Source organism: Saccopteryx bilineata, chromosome 10 (genome assembly GCF_036850765.1).
Source record: "Saccopteryx bilineata isolate mSacBil1 chromosome 10, mSacBil1_pri_phased_curated, whole genome shotgun sequence".
Lineage (NCBI taxonomy): Eukaryota > Metazoa > Chordata > Mammalia > Chiroptera > Emballonuridae > Saccopteryx > Saccopteryx bilineata.
Window position 1 is genome coordinate 47,840,848 of NC_089499.1, and position 23,588 is coordinate 47,864,435.

A 23,588-nucleotide genomic window follows, 5' to 3' on the forward strand; every position below is an offset into this window, starting at 1 on the left:
GTGACCTTTGGGCTCAAACCAGCAACCTCAGGGTTTTGAACCTGGGTCCTCTGTGTCCCAGTCTGATGCTCTATCCACTGTACCACCACCTGGTCAGGCTGATCCCATAAATTTCTATTTTAAGAAATAGCTTCTTGGTCCTGGCCGGTCGGTTCAGTGGTGTAACGTCAGCCCAGCGTGTGGATGTCCCATGTTTAATTCCCAGTCAGGGCACACAGGAGAAACACCAGTCTGCTTCTCCACCCCTCCTCCTTTTGCTTCTCTCTCTTCTCCTCCCCTCCCGCAGCCATGGCTCGATTGGAATGAGATGGTTCCATGGCCTCCACTTCAGGTGCTAAAAAATGGCTCCAGTTGCAACAGAGCAAGGGCCCAGGAAGGGCAGAGCATCACCCCTAGTGGGCTTGGCAGGTAGATCGTGGTCTCCGCCTCCCCTCCTCTCACTTAAAAAAAAATGATATATAGCCTCTTGATTTGAGATGTTACATGTGTAAAATGTGTTCTCATAATTAAGAAAAATCTCTGAAAAATTGCTCCCTGTTTCTCATGGAGATTACAGGGTGTGACTATAATGGAGTCAAAGAGATCTGAGCCCAAGATTGAGACCTACCACTTCCCTGGGCCTCCATATCCATATCTACAAAACGAAAATCACACTACCTACTTCAGTGGGTTGTGGTGAGGATCAAATACAATAGTATAGCACTAAAACGTATATACAAGAATGTTCCTGGCCCTGGCCAGTTTGCTCAGTATATAGAGCACTGGCCCGGCATATAAACGTCCCACGTTTGATTCCCGGTCAGGGCACCTAAGAGAAGCAAACACCTGCTTCTCTCCCCCTTCTCTCCCTCTTCCCCTCTCATAGCCAATGATTTGATTGGTTTAAGTGTTGGCCTCAGACGCTAAAAATAGCTGAGTTGGTTTGAGTATCACCGCAGACCAGCAGCGGGAGGGATGGCAAGGGGGTTTCCAAGTGGATCCCAGTTGGTGCACATGTGGGATCCTGGTCTGTCTCACTATCTCCCTCTTGACTTGTGCTGGCACAGTGGATAAAGCATCAACCTGGAGTGAATAAAGTATCAACCTGGAATGCTGAGGTTACTGGTTCAAAACCCTGGGCTTGCCTCAAATCAATACGGGAGTTGATGCTTCCTGCTCCTCCCCTCCTTCTATCTCTCCTCATTATCTCCACTCCTCTCAAAAAAAAAAAAAAAAAGCTCTACTGAGACAATCTAATTCTGACCTGGAAGGAATAACTGGAAAGCATTCTTACTCTGTCCAGCCAGAGTAGAGAGACCTGGTTGAATACTCAGAGCAAACGGTAAAGAGACCCCAGAGGGGCAGACCTTGGAATTAAGTGTAAACAAGTCCTAAAGTAAAGAGTATTTTAGTTACATCCTATATAGGGTATAACTTACTGTCAGTCAATACACTTTAATACTCTTTGAAGGAAGACAAAATCCAAATGCTAAAAAACAGTCACAATGTTTGGCATCCAATCAAAAAGTACTCAGACATGCCAAAAAGCAGGCAAATGCAATCCAAACCAAGAAAATAAAATCAGTAACAAGAATGATAAATGATGAAATCAGTAGACAAGGACTTTAAAAACAGCTATTATAAATATGCTCAATGTGCTGAAGGACTCAAAGGAAAACATGGATACAATATCGAGAGAAATAGTAAATATAAAAAGAACTAAATGGAACTTCTAGAAATGAAAACTACAACATATAAAATGAAACTTATATTGGATGAGCTTAACAGTAAACTACACGCTACAAAAATAAAATCTCAGAGAGCGTGAAGACAAAGCAGTAGAAACTATCTGTAAGGCCAGTTCCCAGAGTCACCATCACAGCAAGCAGCCTGGCCCATGCAGGTTCGCATTGGATTTGGACAGTCGGTAAAGAAACAACGGAGCCAAAAACTGGTGGGCCATCATCTTTAATCCTAGCTTGCACCCGGCGGGCAAGTAAAAACACACACTGGGCTCCAAAACCCACTCACATTCAGCGCTCACAAAGCTACTGACTTATCCGAGTTTCCTAGAATCAAAGGTTTCTAGCTCACCAGACTTATTCACCTCTGTTCCCCATCTCCTTCCTTCTCCCTGCACAAACTGGCTTCTTACTCAAACACTCCGCCATCTTGGCTGCTTCTCCTGGCCTCCTCCACGTGGCCTCTCTCTGCTCTCTCCTCTAATGTTAAGCTCAGGAACCGAGAGAGCAAGCTCCCGTTCTGCCCCCATTTTATAGAGTAGAAATCAAAACCTTTAATCCAATATACAAAATAGGGAAGTCTCTGATACAAAGTCACTATCTGAGGCATGATGGGATTGCACCAACCCACATCAAAAAGGGTGGGAAAGGCTTAGTCCTAAAACCAAGCCCCAGGCTACAAGGATCCTGCCTGCCTACAGCCCGCCCCCAACACACATTAATATCACCTGGGCAACAGGCTTCCATGTGGGCAGCGCCATCTTTAACAAAGTGAGCATAATATTTTATCTGCCCTACACTATCCAAACCAAAAAAGCACAAAGAGGAAGAAAGAATAGATTTTTGCTTCTAGCTAAGGAGTATGGAACTTGCTCTCCAATGTAAAAAAAAAACAAGAAAAAAAACAAACTAGAAAACAGAACAAAATATAAACAGCTACTTCCAGTCATGGACAAAAGGCAACATAATACTGGTCCAGGCCCTGGCCGGTTGGCTCAGCAGTAGAGCGTCGGCCTGGCATGCGGGGGACCCGGGTTCGATTCCCGGCCAGGGCACATAGGAGAAGCGCCCATTTGCTTCTCCAGCCCCCCCTCTTCCTCTCTGTCTCTCTCTTCCCCTCCCGCAGCCAAGGCTCCATTGGAGCAAAGATGGCCCGGGTGCTGGTGATGGCTCCTTGGCCTCTGCCCCAGGCGCTAGAATGGCTCTGGACGCGGCAGAGCGACGCCCTCGAGGGGCAGAGCATCGCCCCCTGGTGGGCAGAGCATCGCTCCCTAGTGGGCAGAGCATCGCCCCTGGTGGGCGTGCCGGGTGGATCCCGGTCGGGCGCATGTGGGAGTCTGTCTGACTGTCTCTCCCCGTTTCCAGCTTCAGAAAAATACAAAAAAAAAAAAATACTGGTCCATGCAAGAAGGAAAACAAGGGGGGTAAACCCCATGTTCAGCTTGGCTTTCTGCCTGGAGGCATATTCTGGACCTTGGTGCAGGGAGGGAAGCCCCACGTAAAGCATAACAATCTTGCTGATAAGACAGTTTTGAGTTCACGGAGACTGACAGCCTGACCTGTGGTGGCACAGTGGATAGAGCATCGACCTGAAATGTAGAGGTCACTGGTTCAAAACCCTAGGTTTGCAGCCAAGCAACTACTATGAGTTGATGCTTCTTGCTCTTACCTTCCTTCTTTCTCTCTCCTCTCTCTGAAATCAATAAATAAAATCTTTAAAAAAAAAAAAAGACAATGAAAAAGGAGGCCGATAGCTTTTCTTTTTTTTTTTTGTATTTTCTTAAGTGAGAAGTGGGGAGGCAGAGAGACAGACTACCACATGGGCCTGACTGGGATCCATCCAGCAAGCACACTAGAGGGCGATGCTTTGCCCATTGGGGGCCACTGCTCCGTTAAAACCAGAGCCACTTTACTGCCTGAGGCAGAGGCCATGGAGCCGTCCTTAGCACCTGGGACAACTTGCTCCAGTGGAGCCTTGGCTGCGGGAGAGGAAGAGACAGAGAGAAGAGAGACGGGGAAGGGTAGAAAAGCAGATGGTCACTTCTCTTGTGTGCTCTGACTGGGATTCAAACCTAAGACATCCACGTGCCAAGCCAACACTCTACCACTGAGCCAACCAGCCAGGGCCGAGGCCAATAGCTTTCTGAAGAGCCTGTAAATAGAATCACACATGCATGATTAATTTTTTTAAAAGATTTTATTTACTGATTTTAGAGAGAAGAGCAGGGTAGAGCAGGAAGCATCAACTCATAGTTACTTCTCATATGTGCCTTGACCAGGCAAGCCTGGGGTTTCAAACCAGTGACCTCAGCACTCCAGGTCAATTCTTTATCCACTGTGCCACCCACCACAGGGCAGACCGTGATTAACTGACTTCTGATAAAGGTGTCAAGGTAATTCAATGGGGGGAAAAAGAAGTCTTTTCCAAAAATCACGCTGAGAGGATACTTGCTGCCTTCCATTCCCAGCCCTGGTGGCTGTGGCACAGCTTCTCTTCTGCTGTGATATGTACAGGAAGGATGCAGGAAGACTCAGGAAATCTAGAAATGGACTCAGTGGCCTTTGAGGATGTGGTTGCTAACTACACTGTGGAAGAGTAGGCTTTATTGGATCCTTCGCAGAAGGTACTCTACAGCAATGTGATGGGAGAAACCTTCAGTAGGTTGGCCTCAAGAGGAAATATAATGGGAAAATCATGACACTGAAGATCAGTACAAAAACCAGGGGTGAAAACTAAGAAATCATATGGTAGAGAGAATCTGTGCCAAGAAAGAGGGTAGCTAATATAAAAAAAACTTCAGTCTTATTCCATCAACCTGAACAAGAAAACTCTTCTGGAGTAAAATCATGGGAATACAGTGTGTGTGGAAGTCTTTCTGCCTGGAGGCAGATTCTGGACCTTGCACCATTTATCCCATAATATGCACATCAGATGTCAAACTGAACACAAGCCATATGAGTATCAGAATTATGGAGAGAAGCCATATAAATGCAGCATATGTGAGAGCCTTCAGTTATCTCCAGTGTTTTGAAAACCATGAAAAACATCACAATGGGGAGAAAACCTACAAATGTAAGAAACGTGGAAAAACCTTTAGTTCTTCAACTTCACTTCAAATACATGACCGAATCCACACTGGAGAGACACTCTTATCAATGAAAATAATGTAGAAAAGCCTATAGGTACCATCAAAGTTTACAAACAACATGAAGGATTCATATAGGCAAGAAACCCTATGAATGTAAAAAAGGTAGTGAGACCTCCAGTTGTCTCAGTTTCCTTTGAATAGATGAAAGAATTCACATTGCAGAGAACCTTGAGAATGTCAACAATGTAGAAAAATACATATATTGCAGTCCCTTACCAGCACACCAAAGGACTTACATAGGCGAGAAACCCTATGAATGTAATAAGCATTGTGGTAAATCTTTCAGTTTTCATCTAGGTTTCCAATCACATGAAAGAACACACACTGGAGAGAAGCCCTATGCATGTAAGGAATGTAGAAAAGCCTTTATAAGTTATCAAAAAATTTAAAAACGGGAAAGAAAATTCACTGGAGAGAAACTTTATGAATATAAAGAATGTGGGAGCCCCGAACAGAAGCTCAGTTGGTTAGAGCATTGTCCTGATACACCAAGGTTATGAGTTTGATACCCAGTCAGGGCACATAAATAAGTGGAACAACAAATTGATATTTTCACTTTCTCCTATCACCTTCATTTCCCTCTAAAATCAATCAATTAAAAAAATTAAAGAATGAGGGAAAAACCTTCATATGTAATCAAAGTTTTCAAAAACATGCAAGAAATCACACTGGAGAGTAACCCTGATTGTAAGTAATGTGCGACAGGCTACAGATATTACAATACCTTACAAAGACACAATAGGACTCATACTGGAGAGAAACCTTATGAACGTAAAGCAATGTGATAAAACCTATGGAGTTCACAGTTCCTTAAAAATATACAAAATAGGCCCTGGCCGGTTGGCTCAGCGGTAGAGCGTCGGCCTAGCGTGCAGAGGACCCGGGTTCGATTCCCGGCCAGGGCACACAGGAGAAATGCCCATTTGCTTCTCCACCCCCCACCCCCCTCCTTCCTCTGTCTCTCTTCCCCTCCAGCAGCTGAGGCTCCATTGGAGCAAAGATGGCCCGGGCGCTGGGGATGGCTCTGTAGCCTCTTCCTCAGGCGCTAGAGTGGCTCTGGTCACGACATGGCGACGCCCCGGAGGGGCAGAGCATCGCCCCCTGGTGGGCAGAGCATCGCCCCTGGTGGGCGTGCCGGGTGGATCCCGGTCAGGCACATGCGGGAGTCTGTCTGACTATCTCTCCCTGTTTCCAGCTTCAGAAAGATGAAAAAAAAAATACACACACACACACACACACACACACACACACACACACACACAATAGCCTGACCAGGTGGTGGCACAGTGGATAAGGCGTTGAACTGGGATGCCGAGGACCCAGGTTTGAGACCCCAAGGTCGCCAGCTTGAGCGCGGGCTCATCTGGCTTGAGCAAAAGCTCACCAGCTTGGACCCAAGGTTGCTGGCTCCAGCAAGAGGTTACTCAGTCTGCTGAAGGCTCACGGTCAAGGCACATATGAGAAAGCAGTCAATGAACAACTAAGGTGTCACAACGAAAAACTGATGATTGATTCTTCTCATCTCTCTCTGTTCCTGTCTGTCCCTATCTATCCCTCTCTCTCTGTCCCTATATATAAAAAAAATGTAGTAGAGCATTTAGGTATCGCAGTGATCTTCAAAAAGAGAGGAGGTGTTGACTAGGACCTGACAGATTTCTTTCTCCCAGGAGAATCATAAAAGGATATTCTAAGTTTTTATGGCAATCTCTCCTGAATTTGGCTAGCACGAGCTACTTCTAAGTACAGCAACAAAATCAAATTTCTAAGCCTATAAAGATGAGAACTGGACCCTGTGATTTAAGTGACTATAGTGAAGTGATGCCCATAGGGTCTTCTCTAGGTGATAAGCTAAGCTTTTCCCCTTGAGGGTCTTCCTCTAGATCAGAGACTGTATGGTAACTTGCTATAAGTCTGCTATAGGTAAAAGAGGGAGGGAGGGAGGAAGGAAAGGAACAGCACAGAGTCTGACGAAGTAAAGGTATTCTTTGTTAGAAACCTAAGAGGAGTCTGGTCAAGATGGCAGAGTAAATGCTGTGATCGCCTCCTACCATGACCACATCAAAATTGCAACTAAATTATGGAACAACCATCACTGAGAACCACCTGAAGAGACTGGCAGAAAGGGTGGAGACACAGATCCCATACCCATGGTGCGGCAATTAAAAGCATCAGGAGGAATGTCCTGGCTGTGAAGGTCTCCTTTTAGGAGTAAGAGGTCAAAGCCCCACACCAGGCTCCCCAGACCGGGACACCAGTGCTAGGAAGAGGTGAAAACCAGAAGGAATGTATCCAAGTGAGACAGAGGGCTGTTGGAGACCTAGGAGCTCCTCTTTAGGGGCCTGCACACTGACTCACTCATTCACTCACAAACTCACTCTAAGCCCCAGCACATGGGCAGCAGCTCAAAAAAGCACCAGGGACATAGGAGGAACTGAATAGACTAGCTTTAGGATGAAGGCAAGAGGCACAGGGATCAGGATAGCTTATTCCCTGATGGAAGTGCTGGTCAGGTGCCAAATCTGAGGTAACCTTTAACCTGGCTAACACTGTTCTCCTTGCCTTGGTGATTCTGAGACCCTGACCCACCCAATTCGGGCACCCAGTCGCTTCCAGCATCTTTTCCACACATCTATCCTGCCTCAACTTGTGCTGTAGACTTTCCTAAAACCTCTCAAAGGTCCACAAACCCCAAACAAACAGCAATTGGCCTTGGTGTATCCTGTACCTCTTGCTAAGCAACCCCAAGTCCAGCACAAGTGGTGACTGACTCAACTTGCATTGTAATTCCCATTCGATGGCCTCAAGCCTGGCATACACGATGGCCAGTCTTGGCTTGCAAAATGCTGCAACTATGTGGCCACGTACTGGCACAAATGATAGCTGGTCTTGAAACAAGCTAGTTAGATGTTAGAATTTTTTTTGACAAGCAAGAAAAGGGAAACAGATGCAGATTAGACAAATGGGGCCAAACAATGTGAGTAATTTAACTCAGCCAGTTAGTAAATCGCAAAATCTCTTCTTCCCTAACCAAGGACAATTGAGACCAAATGGTACACCATTGGTTTTCAACCTTTTCATATTCAGGTAACGGTGAAAACAGAAGAATTATTTCACGGATAGCTAAGTCAAAAATCACCCTGAGCATAAGCGGCCTGACCAGGCAGTGGCACAGTAGACAGAGCATTGGCATGGGATACTGAGGACCCAAGTTCGAAACCCCAAAGATGCTAGATTAAGCACGAGCTCACCAGCTTGAGCATGGGGTTGCTGGCTTGAGTGTGGGATAATAGACATGACACCATGGTGGCTAGCTTGAAGCCCAAGGTTGCTGGCTTGAGCAAGGGGTCTCTGGCTTGGCTGGAGCCCCCTTGTCAAGGCACATATGAGAAAGCAATCATTGAACTGGAGTGCTGCAACTATGAGTTGATGCTTCTCATCTCACTCCCTTCCTGTCTGTCCCTCTCTCTCTCCCTCTCTTGCTTTAAAAAAAGACTTTATTTCGTTTTAAAGAGAGGACAGATGCAAGGGGGGCAGGGAGGAGCAGGAAGCATCTACTTGTCATATGTGCCTTGACCAGGCAAGCCCAGGGTTTCAAACTGGCAAGTTCAGCATCTCAGGTCAATGCTTTAGATTCCCACCTTTAGATAATAGCTAAGAACCTTCAAAACAAAGAACCCACTGTACACTCTCCTTGGAGCATACCTGCATCCCTTTTTCTTGGGCACAAACTTTTACTTTCTCCTAAATTCTAAGGGTTCACTTGAGACTTGCAACCAGGGGAGCAGCTAGAAGCAGCAGCTCATTCCAGACTAATGCCCTGACCTTGTATACAAGGCCCCTTTTTCTCTGACTTTTCAGTAAGCTAACAGCAGCCCGACCTTGGCTCACTTCTGTCAGTGTCTTATTTCCAGTGAGTCCGTGCTGCCCAGCATAGCTCAGTTTTTGCTATAATATTTCTAGAGGGCCAAAGCAGAGTAACACTAGGCTCTCTACTGTTGCTTCTTCTCGTCTAGGCCCTTCCTTTGTATCACTGTTCACTGTGCCTAGCTTTAATAAACACACTCTCAAAATCATCTGGACTCATGTTGTGAAATCGTTTCCTGCACAAAGGCAAGAACCCACATACTACCGGCCAGTTCAAGGAAGACCCGCTCTGCACCTGGTCCCTTTATAGGGACAGCCTCAGTTCATATTGGTGCCCACCAAGGGATCCAAAGCCTGGCACAAGTGGGACCTGGCATCAGTTTACAGCATTACCTCTCCCAAGCACCTTCAAGCCAAACACAAGGGGTGGCTTGCACCAGAGCACCTCCCAAGAGGCTTCAGAACCAATACTCCTGGTGGATGGCTTCACAATACACCAGAGCACTACCCAAAGAACTCCACAAATGAAACACCTGAAGGACTGACACAAGAGCCCATTAAAGTTACTCCTGATCCATGAGGTCAATCCAGGGGCTGAAAGCTCTGCTGTAGTAATGGCCAGCTCTTAGAGCCATCAGGCTGAGGATCAACTCCACCCACAGATATGCCAGCAGCAATCAAGGCAAGGCTCAACTATAACAGGAGGGCACCCACACCCACACAAGGGATAGCCCTGGAGCACCAGGCTCAGGAGAACAGGGAGACTGCACCACTGGGCCCCACAGGACACCCAGTATATAAGGCCACTCTGCCAAGACTGGGAGACACAGAATACATAGAAACAAACACAAGGAGTCACCCAAAATGAGGAAACAAAGAAACATGTCCCAAATGAAAGAACAGAACAAAGCTCCAGAAAAAAAACTAAACAAAATAGAGACAATCTACCAGATACAAAGTTCAAAGCACTGGTTATAAGGATGCTCAATAAACTTGGGGGGGGGGGGGAAGTAGATTAACTCAGTGAGAAACTTCAACAAAAGATAGAAAACATAAAAAAGGAGATAGAAAACATGAAAAAGAGCCAGTAAATTTGAATACAGTAATGGAAATGAAGAATACATTATAGGGAATCAATAGAAGATTAGATGAAGCAGAGAATTTAATCAATGATCTGAAAGACAAAATAGCAGAAAACACCCAATCAAAATAGCAACAAAATTTTTTTATAGTTTTCTTTAGACGATCAACTTAAACAGGGTGACACTGGTCAACTATAGCACACAGATTTAGAGAAAACATCTCTAGATCATTTTGACATTCAATTATGTTGTATTCCCATCACCCAAAGTCAAACCACCTCCTTCACCCTTCATTTGGTTTCCTTTATGCCCCTCCCCTCTCCCCACCCTCTCCGTCTTCTCCCTTCCCCTCCCCCTGGTAACCACTGCACTCTTATCTATGTCCATGACTCTCAATTTTGTGTCTCACCTATGAATGGAATCATATAGTTCTTAAGTTTTTTCTGATTTACTTATTTCACTCATTATAATATATTCAAGGTCCATCCACATTGTTGTAAATGATCCGATGTCATCATTTCTTATGGCTGAGTACTATTCCATAATATATATGTACCACATCTTCTTTATCCAATCTTCTATTGAAAGGCTTTTTGGTTGTTTCCATGTCTTGGCCACCATCCATGCTGTGATGAACATGGGGCTGCATGTGTCTTTATGAGCCAATGTTTTTGAGTTTTGGGGGTATACACCCAGTAGAGGGATTGCTGGGTCATATGGTAGTTCTAGTCTTAGTTTTTTGAGGAACCACCATACTATCTTCCATAATGGTTGTACTACTTTACATTCCCACCAACAGTGAATGAGTATTCCATTTTCTCCACAGTCTCACCAACGCTTACCACCTGTCTTGTTGATAATAGCTAATCTAACAGGTGTGAGGTGGTATCTCATTGTAGTTTTGACTTACATTTCTCTAATAGTTAGTGAAGATGAACATCTTTTCATATATCGATGGGTCATTTGTATTTCTTCTTGGGAGAAGTGTCTGTTCATGTCCTATTCCCATTTTTTTTTTTTATTGGACTGTTTGCTTGTTTGTTGAGTTTTGTGAATTCTTTATAAATTTTGGATATTAGCCTCTTTTTGAGATGTTGTTCAAAAATATCATCTCCCGTTTGTTGGCTGTTTGTTTTGTTGTCAGTTTCTCTTGCTGTGCAAAAGCTTCTTAGTCTGATATAGTCCCATTCATTTACCTTTGCCTTTACTTCCCTTGCCTTTGAAGTCAAATTCATAAAATGTTCTCTATGGCCAAGTTCCAGGAGTTTAGTACTTGTGTTTTCCTCTATGTATTTTATTGTTTCAGATTTTATATTTAGGTCTTTGATCTATTTAGAATTTTTGTACAAGGAGACAAACTGTAGTCAAGTTTCATTCTTTTGCACGTGGCTTTCCAATTTCCCCAGCACCATTTCTTGAAGAGGCTTTCTTTTCTCCATTGTGTGTTTTTGGTTCCTTTATCAAAGATGATTTGACCATGTATATGTGGTTTTATTTCTGGGCTCTCTATTCTGTTCCATTGGTCTGAGTGTCTATTTTTCTGCACATACCATGCTGTTTTATCGTGGCTCTGTAGTAAAAGTTGAAGTCAGGTATTGTAATGCTCCCAGCTTCATTTTTTTTTCCTTAGGATTATTTGGCTATTTGGGGGTTTTTTTTTTTCTTCTTTTTCTTTTCTTTTTTTTTTTTTTTTGTATTTTTTCTGAAGCTGGAAAAGGGGAGAGACAGTCAGACAGACTCCCGCATGCGCCCGTCCGGGATCCACCCGGCATGCCCACTAGGGGCGACGCTCTGCCCACCAGGGGGCCATGCTCTGCCCCTCCAGGGCATCACTCTGCCGAGACCAGAGCCACTCTAGCGCCTGGGGCAGAGGCCAAGGAGCCATCCCCAGCGCCCGGGCCATCTTTGCTCCAATGGAGCCTTGGCTGCAGGAGGGGGAGAGAGAGACAGAGAGGAAGGGGGGGTGGAGAAGCAGATGGGCGCTTCTCCTGTGTGCCCTGGCCGGGAATCGAACCCGGGACTTCCGCATGCCAGGCCGACGCTCTACCACTGAACCAACCGGCCAGGGCCTATTTGGGGTTTTTTATAGTTCCATATAAACCTGATGATTTCTTGTTCCATTTCTTTAAAAAATGACATTGGAATTTTGATGGGAATTGCACTAAATTTGTATATTGCTTTGGGTAATATGATCATTTTAATTAATTTATTCTCCCTATCCAAGAACAAGAAATATTTTTCTATTTCATTGTGTCTTTTTCGATTTCCTTTAACAATGCTATGTAGTTTTCATTATATAGGTCCTTTACATTCTTTGTTATGTTTATTCCTAGGTTGTTTTTTTTTTTGCAACCATAAAAAGAATTATTTTTTATAGTTCATTTTCTGAAGTTTCATTGTTAGCATATAAGCAATTGACTTCTGTATGTTAATTTTGTATCCTGCAACCTTACTGTATTGATTTATTGTTTCTAATAGTCTTTCTGTGGAGTCTTTGGGGTTTTCTATATACAGGACCATTATCATCTGCAAAAAGTGAAACCTTTACTTCTTCTTTCCCAATATGAATGCCTTTTATTTCTTTCTCTTGTCTGATTGCTCTGGCTAGAACTTCCAGCACTATGTTGAATAGGAGTGGAGAGAGTGGGCAACCTTGTCTTTTTTTTTTCTTTCTGGGCAACCTTGTCTTGTTCCTGATTTTGGAGGAAAAGTCTTCAGTAATTTGCCATTTAATATGATGTTAGCTGATGGTTTGTCATAAATGGCCTTCATTACGTTGAGATATTTTCCTTCTATACCCATTTTGTTGAGTGTTTTAAACATAAAATGATGTTGTATGTTATCGAATGCCTTTTTTGCATATATTTGTGGGTGGAGCACAGAGCGTATTCCTAGCAGCTGTGGCTGATGCAATGCTGTGAGAATAGTCCAGCTCCCAGAACCCTCCTGGGCACACCCAGGAAGGGAGCTTGCCCGCTATAAGGAAGTGACTCAGTGCCAATCACACAGCTCCCTGATCTTTTCAGCCATTGGCTATGAAGGACACGCTGTAACATCCTATAGGCTGAACCCATGTATATAAGCTAGCTTACTTCCTGAATAAAGTGGATCTGCATCACTGAACCTGGTCCCTGGAGTTGGGTCTTTGTGTCTCCGTTGTTCTCACCCCCGGCAGGACTTGTCCACAACTGGCGCCCAACGTTGGGCAGGGACCTAACAGGCATTCAAGGGACGGGCGAGCGACCCTCTGCAATGAGAAACCTTCTCCCCCACTCTCGAACCCCGCAGGCTTGAGCCCTGCATGCCCTATTGCAGAGTAGGCAAGTTAGTTAGTGAAAAGGATCTTTGAACCTACTGGGAAATCCTCTAAGGCACGCGTCCCCAAACTACGGCCTGCAGGCCACATGTGGCCCCCGAGGCTATTTATCCAGTCACAGTCACACTTCCGGAAGGGGCTCCTCTTTCACTGGTGGTCAGTAAGAGGAGCATTGTATGTGGCGGCCCTCCAATGGCCTGAGGGACAGTGAACTGGCCCCCTGTGTAAAAAGTTTGGGGACCCCTGCTCTAAGGTTTCAACCCCTGGCTCTGGGACACATCTCTTTGGAACCCTGATACTTGGACCTGAGCTTTCCGGCATGTCTGTTCGGCCAAAGTACATGGGGGACAAACCGTCCCTCTCGGCCTCATTCCTGCCCTGCTAGTGATACATGCTTGCCTGACCAGTGCTCCTCCTGGGGACCCTCTGCTGGTGCCAAAAATATTACAGGCTACCCTTCTCTCTGGGAAGCCCCTACCTTCCTATTCACCCCCCTCCACTGAGGAGGACAGTAGTTTAGCATCTGAGTTTGACAAAATCGAGGCTGAACAGGTAGAAACAAAACCAACCGAATTGCTAACTGCGCCATCAGCTCTGCCACCAGAAAAAGCGAAGTTGCTACTTCCACATTCCCTGCCAGGGCCCAGTGCCCCACCCCAGCCTCTTAGATGCCATTTTCTACTTCAGCTTTAACTCCAACACGTGTTCCCACTGCAGACCTATGGGCCAGCCTATATGCCCCCATGTGTCTTTTTCTGTCTTGTCTATTTTCCTGTATCTCTTGCTCGCTCTCTCCCCCGCCTTCCCCTCTCTGAAAAGATGCTGGAAGGACCCAGTCACAGCACAGTGGCAGGGGGATCACAGCCTCTTCTAACATAAGGGAGAGGTTATGCCTGTGTTTTTCAGCCAATTTGGATCCCAGGAACCCCCCAATCTTTGACAGGGTTTCTTGGACACCCACTAAGTGGTTCAGTCTTCACCTGTCCAAAGCCACAGCTTTGGCCTTCTCCACACCGACTACACCTGAGGGGAGGAGGTCCTCAGTGCTCCAGAAGAAGACTTTGCAGTCGGCGTGCACGCCCCAATACCTGGGGGAGTGTGGAGGCTTTGGCGGGGCGGGCCCAGAGAATTGCCCCTGATGGGCCCCCAAGCCCTGGTGCTCTGTTCTTGCTTATGTGTGCTATAGTATCTGCTGACTCCCATACGCAGGCAGCAGCAGCCCGGGGCTCGAGCCCAGCAGTGCGAGCTGGTGTTTTCAGTTCATCTTTGGAGGATGAGAATTGGGCCGGAGTTGCGATTCGCAGGCTCCAGAAGGTGAATGGCAGCAGCTGCAGTGGGAGGATGAACGGAAGCCAGGCTTGCATCGCCAAGTGGCCGCTGGAACGGCAGGGAGTGCCTGCTAAGCCGCTGGTGGGTTCGCTGACATTTTGGGACATAGGAGTGGATGCCATCATGCTCTCCAGAGCAGAGATGGAAATGCTGACTGCCATTGCCACGTACTCCTCCTTGGGACACTGTAAGACCTGTCAGGACAGCAGGAATGAGGGGGGTGGCTGACGCCCCATGTGCATGGACTGATTTCCTGGACTATGACCAGAGTGAGCATTGGCTACTTTGTTGGATGGACTTACAGATTTTGAACAATGTGAAATACCCTGATGCGGGTGGGGGGTGGCTTTGCTGGAGGCCTTTCCCCTGCCCTGGGAAGCTTTTTCCATGGCTAGATTGAAGGCTGAGGACATTTTGCGCTTTGGGTTAAGTGCTCAGAGACTGGTGAAATATACCTTTGTAATTGTTGAAACTGTATGATTTGTCATGTTGTTGTAATTTGTGTAATGTGCCTTGCAACCATATGCAGTACGCAGCCCACAGCAAGCCATCCGTTCTGTTTGGACGCTGGGACCTTTGTGGGAAGGGGGCATGCATGGACCTACGTCCATTTCTTACAATCAAAATGGAACTGTGTTTAACAGCACCTAGAAGGTCTCTGTAACACAATGGGAGGGAAATGACATCCCGACCCCTAGGAGTAATCCCATTTAAGACCCCTGTACTATTTCCTAACTAGTCAAACATTACAGAAGCTTGCCTCATTGTTTAATCCAGCTAATCTATTAGCATATAGTATAATGGGTATTATAGTTGTTTTAGTTTTACTAGGATTCCATGGCATAATGCATAGCATTCAGAAGCTACAACAGCAGCAAGCTGTCATTCAAGTCCAATTGGCCTTAATTAAAAGAGAAGGGGGAGATGTGGGTGGAGCGCAGTGCGCATTCCTAGCAGCTGTGGCTGATGCAATGCTGTGAGAATACTCCAGCTCCAGCTCCCATAGCAGGAGCTCACCTGCTATAAGGAAGTGACTCAGCGCCAATCACGCAGCTCCCTGATCTTTTCAGCCATTGGCTATAAAGGACATGCTGTAACACCCTATAGGCTGAACCCATGTATATAAGCTAGCTTACTTCCTGAATAAAGTGGATCTGCATCACTGAACCTGGTCCCCAGAGTCAGGTCTTTGCATCTCCGTCATCCTCACCCCAGCAGGACTTGTCCTCATCTATTGATAGGATCATATGGTTTTTGTTCTTTGTTTTGTTGATATGGTGTATTATGTTGTTTTAAGTATGTTGAACCATCCTTGTGATTCTGGGATGAATCCCACTTTATCATAGTGAATTATTTTTTTAATGTGTTGTATTCGGTTTGCTAGTATTTTGTTTAGGATTTTTGCATCTGTATTCGTTAGAGATATTGGTCTGTTGTTTTCTTTTTTGTGTGTTGTCCTTACCAGGTTTTGGTATGAGGGTTATGTTGGCCTCATAAAATGTATTTGGAAGTATTGCTTCTTCTTCTATTTTTTGGAAGACTTTGGGCAGGATAGGAACCAAATCTTCTTTGAATGTTTGATAGAATTCACTATTATAGCCATCTGGCCCTGGACTTTTATTTTTGGGGAGGTTTTTGATAGTTGTTTCTATTTCCTCCCTGCTTATGGGTCTGTTTAGGCTTTCTACTTCTTCATGATTCAGTCTAGGAAGACTATATATTGTTCTAGGAATTTATCCATTTCTTTCTAGATTGTTAAGTGGCATATAGTTTTTCATAGTATTCTACAATAATCTTTTGTATATCTACGACATCTGTGGTAATTTCTCCTCTTTCATTTTGAATTTTGTTTATATGAGTCCTTTCTCCTCTTTCCTTAGTAAGTCTTGCCAAGGGCTTGTCAATTTTGTTGATCTTTTCAAAGAACCAGCTCCTTGTTTTATTAATTCTTTTTATAGTTCTTCTGTTCTCTATTTCATTTATTTCTGCTCTAATTTTTATTATTTCCTTTCTTCTGCTGGTTTTGGGTTGCCTTTGTTCTTCTTTTTCTAGTTCCTTAAGATGTGATGTTAAGTTGTTTACTAGGGCTCTCTCTTGTTTGTTCATATAAGCTTGTAATGATATGAACTTCCCTCTTATTACTGCTTTTGCTGCATCCCAGAGATTCTGGTATGTCATGTTGTCATTTTCATTTGTCTGTATATATCTTTTGATCTCTTTTATTTCTTCTTTGACCCAGTCGTTTTTAGATGTTAATTTCCACATTTTTGTGGGTTGGTTTACTTCTCTTTTGAAGTTGAATTCTAGTTTTAAAGCTCTATGGTCAGAGAATATGCTTGGTATAATTTCAATCTTTCTGAATTTGTTGATGTTAGTTTTGTGTCCCAACATATGGTCAATTCTTGAGAATGTACCATGTACGCTGGAGAAAAATGTATACTCTGATGTTTCAGGATGAAATGTCCTGTAGATGTCTATCATATCCAATTGTTCTAGTGTTTTGTTTAAGGCCAATATTTCTTTATTATGCCTGACTAGGTGGTGGCGCAGTGGATAGAGCGTCGGACTGGGATGCGGAAGAACCCAGGTTCGAGACCTCGAGGTCGCCAGCTTGAGCGCAGGCTCATCTGGCTTGAGCAAAGAGCTCACCAGCTTAGACCCAAGGTCTCTGGCTCCAGCAGGGGGTTACTCGGTCTGCTGAAGGCCCGCGGTCAAGGCACATGTGAGAAAGCAATCAATGAACAACTAAGAAGTCACAACGCGCAACAAGAAACTGATGATTGATGCTTCTCATCTCTCTCCGTTCCTGTCTGTCTGTCCCTGTCTATCTCTGCCTCTGTAAAAATATTTCTTTATTAGTTTTTTGTTTGGATGAATGATCTAGAGCCGTCAGTGGTCTACTGGGGTCTCCAAGTATGACTGTATTTTTGTCGGTTTTTATTTTTAAATCAGTTAGTAGATGTCTTATATACTTTGGTGATCCTTGGTTTGGTGCATATATATTAAGAAGTGTTATATCTTCTTGATTCAATGTTTCTTTTATCTTTATGAAATGACCATCTTTATCTCTGATTATCTTTGTTGTCATGTAGTCAGCATTGTTAGATATGAGTATGGCTACACCTGCTTTTCTTTGGATATTATTTGCTTGGAGAATTGTTTTTCTGCCTTTCACTTTGAGTCTATTTTTATCCTTATAGCTTAGATGTGTTTCTTGAAGGCAACATACAGTTGGATTTTCTTTTTTGATCCATTCTGCTACTCTGTGTCTTTTTATTGGTGAGTTCAATACATTTACGTTTAATGTAATTATTGACACTTGAGGGTTTCCTACTGCCATTTTATATGATGCTTTCTAATAGCTGTATTTGTTTGGTTCTTCGCCTTTGCTTTTCTGTCATTTGTCTTTATTTTGTTGTATTCCATACTTCTTTCCTCTGTTTCTTCTTTTTTTAAGCCATGTGTTTCAGTAGTGGTATTTTCAGAGGTGGTTACCATTAGGTAATTAAAATATATATCATGCCTGACCTGTGGTGGCACAGTGGATAAAGTGTTGACCTGGAAATGCTGAGGTCGCCGGTTCGAAACCCTGGGCTTGCCTAGTCAAGGCACATATGGGAGTTGATGCTTCCTGCTCCTCCCCCCTGTCTCTCTCTCTTCTCTCTCTCTCTCTCTCTCCTCTCTAAAAAAAAAAAATGAATAAATAAAATATATATCATATTCATTGTAGTCCATTATCTCATGAGTGCTTCTGCACTCCATCCTCCTTTGTTACTGCTAATTTTCATCTTCTCCCTTTTTTGTTCTTGTTGTCACAGATTATTCCTGTTTTTATTGTGTTCTTGTTGGAGCTTCTACTTGTAATTTTGTTTTGTTTTGTTCTTTGTATCTGGTTGGATAATCCCCTTTAGTATTTCCTGAAGTGGGGGTTTTCTGGTGATAAAATCTTTCATCTTCTCTATATCAGTGAATGTTCTTATTTCCTCTTAATATTTGAAGGAAAGCTTTGATGGATATAGTATTCTTGGCTGGAAGTTCCTCTCTTTCAGTACTTTAAATATTGGGGTCCATTCTCTTCTGGCTTATAGAGTTTCTGCTGAGAAATCTGATAAACTAGTGGGCCTTCCTTTATATGTTGTAGTCTTTTCCCTGGCTGCCTTAAGGACTTTTTCTTTGTCATTGATCTGTGATAATTTCATTACAATGTGCCTTGGAGTAGGTCTGTTTGGGTTAAGATAACTCGGTGTGGCCCTGGCCAGTTGGCTCAGTGGTAGAGCGTCGGCCTGGTGTGCGGGAGTCCCAGGTTCGATTCCCAGCCAGGGCACACAGGAGAAGCGCCCATCTGCTTCTCCACCCCTCCCCCTCTCCTTCCTCTCTCTCTCCCCCCCCCCCACCCGCAGCCAAGGCTCCATTGGAGCAAAGTTGGCCTGGGCACTGAGGATGGCTCTGTGGCCTCTGCCTCAGGTGCTAGAAAGGCTCTGGTTGCAGCAGAGTGACCCCCCTGATGGGCAGAGCATCGCCCCCTGGTGGGCGTGCTGGGTGGATCCTAGTCGGGCGCATGCAGGAGTCTGTCTGACTGCCTCCCCATTTCCAGCTTCAGAAAAATACAAAAAATAAAAATTAAAAAAATAAATAAAGATAACTCGTTGCTCTGTTTGCTTCTTGGATTCGAGGTTCTAATTCTTTCCACAGGCTTGGAAATTCTCGATTATTTGTTTGAATATGTTCTCCATTCTTTTTTCTCTCTCTTCTCCTTCTGATATACCCATTATTCTTATATTGCTCTTTCTGATGGAGTCAGAGAATTCCTGTAGGTCTTTCTCAGTTTTTATAATTCATGAGTCTCTCTCTTCTACTCTCTGTAGTATCTTTAGTTACCTGTCTTTTATGTCACTAATTCTCTCTTCTATCTGGCTTGTTCTATTAGCTAAGCTTGTCACCTCATTTTTCAGTTCATGTATTAAGTTTTTCATCTGTTTGGTTCCTTTTCATAGTTTCAGTTTCCTTGATGAAATATTCTTTTTGATCATTAAATTGTTTTTAGAGCTCACTAAATTGCCTTTTAGAGCTTTCTTGTATTTCACTGAGTATTTTAAGGAATTCAATATTGAATTCCCTGTCATTTAACTCCAAGGTTTCCACATAGTTGCAATTATTTTCTAGAGATTTTTTCATCATTTATCTGGGCTACATCTGTCTTTTGGACCCATGATATTTTATCTCTTTTTCCTTAATGGCATTTGAAAGTGGTATTGTTAATAACACTAATAAGAGATAAATTAAGAAAGTAAAATAAAGGTTGAAAAAATAACAGTGAAAAATGAAAATTCTATAATAAGTGAAACAAAAACTACAGAGAACAAGGAGTAGGAACTGAGGAGAGATGACAGAATAGAGAAAAAAATGAAGTAAAAAACAAGTGAAATATGACAAGAAAAAATATGAGTCTGAAATATAATAATTTGATGATAAAGGATCAGATGAGAGCAAAAAATGAGAAAAAAATGAAAAAAGATAGAGAAGAAAAGAGAAGGGAGAATAAACAGAAAGGACTAAAAACTAAAATACAAAACAGAAAGAAAAAGAAAAAACCAGAAGTAAAGGTTTCTGAAATGAAACATTCACAAAAAACAAGAATGAAAAATGTAACAACTGTGGATAATGTAGTTCAAAAGGAAAATTATAAAAAAAGAAATAAGTAAAAATGACAAAACCCATTTAAAAAAAGTAATTTTATTCTGGTTTTGAGAGGTCGCTTCTTCCCCTTTTTTCGGCAGGTGGTGCTGTACTACAAGTTTTGCCTCTGTGCGGCTCTTGAGCAGAGGTAGGCTGGGCCTCAGCCCCACTGGTAGGTGGGGCTTGTTAGGGCTTTGCAACTATCTGGCTCTAGTAATGAGAGTCTCAGTTTTCCAAGCACCTCTCCACATGTCCCTCCCACAGGAGCTAGCACCCTGGAGACTTAGCTATGGGGTCCACCTCAGCTACTGTCCTCGCAGCAAGGGAATCTATGCACAGCCAGGTCCCCCCTCCAGCACCGCTCAAAGCACAGTTCTGGGGAAGGCAGTGGGAACCAGAGCCGCCAGCACGAGCAGGCAGGGCAGCTCACAGACCAAGGACCAAGGTCCTTTTTGTTATACACAGGCAAAATTCTATGGGCTGGCGGGCTTATCTGGCATGCCTTACTGCACCCCAGTTTTCATCTCTATGGGCTTTTCCCACTTGTGCTGCTTAGTAGTCCACAACAGGCCAAGTGTGTGTCCAGCTCTCATGACTGCACACAGAAGATTGCAGCCACTGTTCAGGCACCCAGCCCGGGCATTTTCAGGCCAAGGGTCTCAGCCCATGAGCATGCCCAGCACTGGAGATCATGGAGCCGGTAATGCCCAAAGATGCTTTTGCCCCGCAGGTGCCCAGTGTTGGGGATCATGGAGCCTGGAGTGCCCCAAAATGCTGGTGTTCACGCAGGTGCCCAGTGCTGTTAATCTCCGGCAAAGCACCTCGGCCCACGCATGCATCCACTTGCTCCCCAAGCTGGTGATGCTAGGTGGAACCTAGCACCCCTGCATACACCCCAAGCAGAGGATTGTGGAGCGGAGTACCCAAAAATGCTAGTGCTCACTCAGGTGCCCAGCATTGTTAATCTCGGGGGAAGCACCTTGGCCCACTCGAGCGCCTGCTTGCTCCCCATGCTGGTGATGCTAGGCAGAGCCACTAGCCCTGCTGGGAATATGCAAAGATGCTGGCGCTGGCCCACACGGGCACCTTGTGCTGGTAATTTTAGGTGGATCCCACCACCCGTGTGGTTGCCCAGTGTTCGCGATCTCAGGCACAGCTTGCGTGTTCTTTCCTTTATTTTGGCGCCCGCCCTATCTCTGCTCCATCCCCACTACAAAGGTGCCCTACCTCGGATCAGCGCAGAAAGTGAAATGCCCCATCCTTCATCTTATATATTCAGCCACTTTTTCACTTAATCATACCTTTGTCTGTTGTGTGTAAATTTCGGGTGCTCCTAAGGGGTTTTTTCCCTTCCCTTCTTCTCTATGTTTAGTTGTTAAATTTGTTGAAATTTCAAGGGGAGAGATTGGGAGAATCTCTCATGTTGTCATTTCTCTGACGTCACAGAAAGTTTTTTTGTTTTTTTATAATTTTATTTTTTTAATGGGGTGACATCAATAAATCAGGATACATATATTCAAAGATAACAAGTCCAGGTTATCTTGTCATTCAATTATGTTGCATACCCACCACCCAAAGTCAGATTGTCCTCTGTCACCTTCTATCTTGTTTTCTTTGTGCCCCTCCCCACCCCCTATCCCTCTCCCATTCCTCCCTCCCCCCCGTAACCACCACACTCTTATCAATGTCTCTTAGTTTCACTATTATGTCCCACCTACGTATGGAATAATACAGTTCCTGTTTTTTTTCTGATTTACTTATTTCGCTTCGTATCATGTTATCAAGATCCCACCATTTTGCTGTAAATGTTCCGATGTCATCATTTCTTATGGCTGAGTAGTATTCCATAGTGTATATGTGCCACATCTTCTTTATCCAGTCATCTATTGATGGGCTTTTTGGTTGTTTCCATGTCCTGGCCACTGTGAACAATGCTGCAATAAACATGGGGCTGCATGTGTCTTTACATATCAATGTTTCTGAGTTTTGGGGATATATACCCAGTAGAGGGATTGCTGGGTCATAAGGTAGTTCTATTTTCAGTTTTTTGAGGAACCACCATACTTTCTTCCATAATGGTTGTACTACTTTACATTCCCACCAACAGTGTATGAGGGTTCCTTTTTCTCCACAGCCTCTCCAACATTTGCTATTACCTGACTTGCTAATAACAGCTAATCGAACAGGTGTGAGGTGGTATCTCATTGCCGTTTTGATTTGCATCACAGAAAGTTTTTTTACCAACAAAATTTTTTAAATGAGGATAGTTTAAGGGACCTCTGGGGTAACATCAAGTGCAACAACAGTCACATCATAGGGGTGCCAAAGGAAAAGACAGAAAACAAGGGATTGGAAATCTTTTTGAAATAATAATGACTGAAAACTTCTCTAACCTGGTGAAGGAAATAAACATGTAAGTCCAAGAAGCCTAAAGAGTCCAAAGAGTCCTAAACAAGGTGAACCAAAGGAGGCCCACACCACTACAACATAATTAAAATGCCAAAAGTTAGAGATATTTTTAAAAGTAGCAAGAAAAACAAGTTAGTTACCTACAGGGGAGCTCCCATAAAACTGTCAGCTGATTTCTTAACACAAACTTTGCAGGCCAGAAGGGACTGACAGGAAATATTCAGAGATGAAAAGCAAGGACCCACAACCAAAATTACTCTACTCAGCAAGGCTACCACTTAGAATTGAGGACAGATAAAGAACTTCCCAGACCAAAAACGGCTAAACAAGTTCAACGCCATTAAACCTGTATTACAAGAAATGCTAAAGGAACTTCTTTAAGAAAAAAAGATATGCCTGACCAGGCGGTTGCACAAAGGATAGAGCATCGGACTGGGATGCGGAGGACCCAGGTTCAAGACCCCGAGGTCGCCAGCTTGAGCGTGGTTTCATCTGGTTTGAACAAAGCTCACCAGCTTAGACCCAAGGTTGCTGGCTCAAGCAAGGGGTTACTTGGTCTGCTGTAGCCCCACGGTCAAGGCACATATGAGAAAGCAATCAATGAACAACTGAGGTGTCGCAGCAAAAAACTGATGATTGATGCTTCTCATCTCTCTGTTCCTGTCTGTCTGTCCCTGTCTATCCCTCTCTCTGACTCTCTCTCTGTCCATGTAAAAAAAAAAAAAAAGAAATAATATATAAAAAATATAGAAAAGAAAAAAAATCTCAAAGGCAAACAATAAAAGCAGCGAATCAACCAAGTATAAAACTAGTAAAAAGTTAAAAAGCAAAAGTAGGAAGATCATTTGTAAATTAAAATAAATTAAGGGATTGTCTGACCTGTGGTGGCACAGTGGATAAAGCGCTAACCTGGAACACTGAGGTCACCTGTTTGAAACCCTGGGTTTGCCTTGTCAAAGTCACACAGGAAGCAACTACTAAGAGTTGATGCTCCCCATTATCCTCCCTTTCTGAAAAAATTAAAATATAAATAAAAAATAAA

The 23,588-nt window shown here is 44.0% G+C and overlaps 1 protein-coding gene across 1 annotated transcript in view; it reads right to left on the minus strand.

Moving 5' to 3' along the window:
- Positions 1-23,588, minus strand: part of MKRN2 (makorin ring finger protein 2) — a 66,007-nt gene that overhangs the window by 20,227 nt on the left and 22,192 nt on the right. The window lies entirely within an intron of this gene.